General features: G+C 39.6%; 1 non-coding gene across 1 annotated transcript; it reads right to left on the reverse strand.

Annotated features, from left to right (window-relative positions):
• Positions 1-3,914: 3,914 nt before the first annotated feature.
• Positions 3,915-3,989, reverse strand: Trnas-cga. The gene has a single exon. It is a non-coding gene; the product is annotated as a tRNA-Ser (tRNA).
• Between the last annotated feature and the right edge of the window lie 1,050 nt (positions 3,990-5,039).

The following is a 5,039-nucleotide window of genomic DNA, read 5'->3' on the forward strand; positions in this document are numbered from 1 at the left end:
AGACATGGTAATGAGATGTGCTGTCACGTTGTGAGATGCTGTGTGTTGCTGTTAAGAGTCAGAAGATCAGGAGCACTTGTGTGGGAGAGTGTCAAGGAAAGGTTAATAATAAACTACTGTCAATGAAACAAAGTTATTCAATCAGGGTGCTCTACCTTCTAACCACAGAGAGGGAACAAAAACGTACTAACCTACCTGTGTATATGACGTTGCCCTTTGACACGTGGGTTTCTACTGCGGCGAAACGATCCACTTTTCCATGGCGCGTGGATTGAAAGCCTTTACGTAGGCCACATACTAACGAAGTGCAGCTTATTCGTTGATAAGAGGGGAGAAACAAGCTTGAGGAACTATCTCTCCCCGATTTTAGTTCACGTAGGAGACTATTTTGTTACCAGTCCAGACCTAACTAAGATTCCAGATTTTAGTATGTTACACAGTTCATGTAGTATTGTAATCGACAATTTTAGTCGAATTTTTGCTTATTCTTAATAGCAGTCTCAATAATCGACGTAATCGAAGCTTACTTTTTATACTGAGTGTCATGATTGCTTGTGTTTGTGTGCGTGATAGATAAATAGCTATATAGAGAGAGAGAGAAAGAGAGAGAGAGAGAAAGCGAGGGAGCGAGAAAGGGGAGGAGGGAATCTCCTCATTTTATCAAATGTTATTAGACCTTTCGGGAAAACCTTTTCACCACATTCAGCCGGAATACTTTCAGTGGGAATACTATAGAGCGGATGTTGATGATCATGAACCTAATCAGTAATTTATTACTTCATCGACGCTCCTTATAATTTTATAACGTGTTTCACAATTTAAAGATGGCAGTATTTCTTCGCAAACTTCTAGCTGTCAGACATTAGACTATTCGGGAAATGATGGCGATTAACAAAAACTCTCAAATTTCAGTAGGCATACTGGTACACCGCACGTCCCGTGGCGTACTTAGGTGCCCATATTTCTTATTTTATGTAGTGGCATTTGCGTAAAATCTACTTACTATCCAAGTTTAGAATACAGGTTCCCAATAAAGAGTAGCTGTCATGATTTCTGTTGTCAACTTTGCGATAATAGGTCATTGGCTGACTTACAAACTCAGAATTTATAACCCTACAAAAAAAGTCTCTGAGGGAAGGTCGACAATTTTCATTTCTGCCACCATAAAAGTTACTCGTCAAACTTCCTATAGAAAACTACGATATTTCCTGTTCGTTTGTTACGTCCTGGGAACTGAAATGGTGAAGGAGGTCATCATGCAGATATATGAGAATCAAGAGGAACGAAATAATCTTGCTACACGGGCTGAAATACGTATCGAGAGGTATTCCAGAACTTAACTACCTGACCTGTCGCGAGATATAACCTTGAAAACTGCGTCAAAATAAATCAAGAGTACTAGTAACAAAGTGGTCTCATGATAGGAAGGACTGCAATACGCATCGTTGACATTTATTACGATTTATGGTTTTTTATTCACGAACATGAGAATAATATTTTTAACAAAGGAAAATTGTTTCCTTAGTCCACATTTCTAATAAACTACTCTATTTGTAACAAGTTCACAATGAATATCTAAGAAAAAAAACTGTTCAACATATTAAAATATTGCCATCAACAAAAAAGTCTCAGTCGCTAGACAGGGGTTTGGACGAAACAGTTAAAATTAAGTTCAGCTCTTCTCACTTGAGATTTCTTACTATCGCAGAAACCGAATACCCGGATGTTCCCCCACATAGGCTGCAGTCGATTTCTTCATCAATCCTCCATGCTAGAGGGCTCACTGCTTTGAAAGTTTCCGAAGGATGTATATTTTAATCTTTATTCTTTCTTTTTAACGAAGTCAGAAAAACCTGTATATTGCTAAAGGCAAAGAATGCGTTTTCTGTTGTAATGATCACTTCACGAGAAAATATGGCATCGATAAAGACTGACGAGAGATATAGCGGAGGTTCGGTGCAGCGGCGCAGTACCTTACGTCTGGTGTGCCTCATTCTGTATGCGTCACACTCATGCATCTCCGCAGTCGATGACAGGCCTGCACTTCATGCAAGGATGAAAAATTGCTTAATGTATCCCAAGTGATGGAGAAGAATGAGAAACCGATGGAATGATAAAATGGTACTTTGTATTCAACATGCGACGTAAGAATATTGAGTATGCTAAGAAGAACCATGAAGTGTGTTTCAGTCCATGTTTACCGATCAGCTATCATCAATTACAAATGACCCTGACACGACAGCAGGGACGGTGCATTGTCATAAACTGCAAGTATCTTTTGCGCTATTAGTAGCGTATTTAGAAGACAGTAGATTGCATGACGGGAGCTTCTAAGATGCAAACTTTCCTTAAACTTCCCGATACGTATCACATATGCACTCTGAATTACTCCGACTTTTTTTTTGTTACTAGTCCATTCTGATTTTACTGTTGCTCCGTGGGTTGCTACTGTCGTAATAATTGTTTCCATTGTTATGCTGAAATGAAATTGATTCCAAATGCGATTTTTCAAACAATTTATAATTCATTCATTATGTTATGCCCACATTTTGTTGCAAGTCCTTCTTTCGATGGCTTGGTAGAATGTATATTAAATGTAACTATTTACAATAGCATTGTAATAGCATTGTACTTGTGAAAGCATGTACTGTGGCGGGTTACGTGTTTGTCGGGAATGATCAACGGGGAAGTAAATGGTGGAATCCGGTGCTAATATGTAGTGAAATCATCTCAAATAACAACGATGAGGCTACCTATCCTGAATTCCGCATTTGAAGAGCGGATCACTACTGTTTTAAATGTCCTCAGTACATAAAGCGCTACACATAGGATTAGGATTTACGTAACATTTACATATCTAACTATGCATTCCCCGTAGACAGTAATTTTCGCCAATTTCTCGCAAGTATTCTTCATTTTATCACTTCTGTAACTATTTTACAAGTGTCCCATTGATTCCCGCTACCTGTGGTTCAACCACAACAACGGTATTTTACTTAAGTTTTTGCTGTTATTGGCAGTCTTCGTTCAGGTTTTTGTTGGCTCCCATCTTGCATTTCAATTAGACACTTTTTACAATATATAAATAAATTCAGCTTTCGTTAATTCATATATTTATTCTCACGGGTTTGCTGTAAATCACCACTTTTAGTGCCATTTAGCACAATTGTTTCACACTATTCGCGGATTATTGTTTCACGTATTTTCATACCGTACAATAATAATATGTATCGTCCATGGCATGGAATACATGCTGTTTGTTATAAGGTAGGAATTGTGTTTTCGGAGGACTATGCAGACAATATTCATAACAGTAGCAATTTTTTATGAATATCAGCCAGATTTACGTAGTTTTTGATTATTCAGACTGTGCCATGATGTTTTAGGCATATTCTAGTTTCTTCTCTCAAAGAAATTAAAAATTTGTGCTCATGCTAAGGTGTACACAGCTCCTTGTGTTCCAAAGCGTCGTGGCTGTTGATAGTAGTCCTAGCTTACCCGAATTGGTACGGCTGCTGGAAGGCACGAAACGCTTATCGAGAAGTCTTCCAGCCTTCACTAGCAAAAATGGCATGCTATAATCGTCAGAGTGTACGGAGCGTAGGATAAACAACATTAAAATTGATTCTTAACTGGAGATACTTCCTGAATTCTACCGCAAAGAGAGTGCCATTCTCTGACTTTCCAACAGCCGAATTTGAGTTCACGTGTGCAATTCTACAAAACAAAACAAAAATGCACACATCAACAGCAGAAATTAACATCTTTGTGCACGCCTCTACCAAGAATCCACTAATGTAATGCCAGTCTTTGTTACGTGTTTAAGTCATAAAATAACTGAAGATACTTTTGTAGTGAGTCCTCGAAGGTTTAAAACCAGTGACTACGTGAAACTTCCTGGCAGATTAAAACTGTGTGCCGGACCGAGATTCGAACTCGGGACCTTTGCCTTTCGAGGGCAAGTGCTCTACCATCTGAGCTACCCAATCACGACTCACGCCCCGTCCTTACAGCTTTACTTCCGCCAGTACCTCGTCTCCTACTTTCCAAACTTCACAGAAGCTCTCCTACGAACCTTGCAGAGCTAGCACTCCTGGAAGAAAGGATATCTCGGTCCGGCACACAGTTTTAATCTGCCAGGAAGTTTCATATCAGCGCATACTCCGCTGCAGAGTGAAAATCTCATTCTGGAAACATCCCCCAGGCTGTGGCTAAGCCATGTCTCCGCAATATCCTTTCTTCCTGGAGTGCTACTTCTGCAAGGTTCGCAGGAGAGCTTCTGTGAATTTTGGAAAGTAGGAGGCGAGGTACTGGCGGAAGAAAAGCTGTGAGGACGGGTGGTGAGTCGAGCTTGGGTAGCTCAGATGGACGACGGCACGGTAGCTCAGCGTGTTCGCTCAGAGAGATAGCTGCCCTCTGTAATAAAAAAAATAAAAAAATAAAAAAAACTGAGTTAACCGAGCGACAACGAACTTAAACGGATGTCTTACGACGTCCGCCGCGAGCAGATGCAACGAACGAAACCGAACAAAATGAGATTTAAAAAAAAGATGGCAGTATGGCAGGAACGATCATTCGAAGCAAAAATGTCTAGTAAACATGGGCTCTTAAGTTCGTAACTTGACAGTTACTAGCACATGTTCACTAGAAGATATGTGTTTCACAGTACTGGATATGAACAAGTGCTCATAGTTCTTAAGGTACGCAATTTATAGTCAATGTTACCTAGAGTTTTTTTTTTCCTTGTTTTGCTCCATACTACCACTTCTCAAAATATGGAAATCAGACAGCTTCGCAGTAGAAAAGATTTGTTTCACATTATCGAAGATAACGAAGTTAGTTTCAAGTTCCATGGATCGTTTTTCACGGTTAATCGTAATGATGTGGAAAGAGTCATCTTACATTCACATCGCAAACTGGTGCATTCAGAATATTTCTAAGTCATTCATCGGTGTCTTCCTCGTTTTCCGATTTACTATCATTCTCACTGCACATCACTACAACGAAAGATTGCTACAGGCCAACAGCAAATCAAATTC

The sequence above is a fragment of the Schistocerca piceifrons genome, chromosome X, assembly GCF_021461385.2.
Source record: "Schistocerca piceifrons isolate TAMUIC-IGC-003096 chromosome X, iqSchPice1.1, whole genome shotgun sequence".
NCBI classification, from domain to species: domain Eukaryota; kingdom Metazoa; phylum Arthropoda; class Insecta; order Orthoptera; family Acrididae; genus Schistocerca; species Schistocerca piceifrons.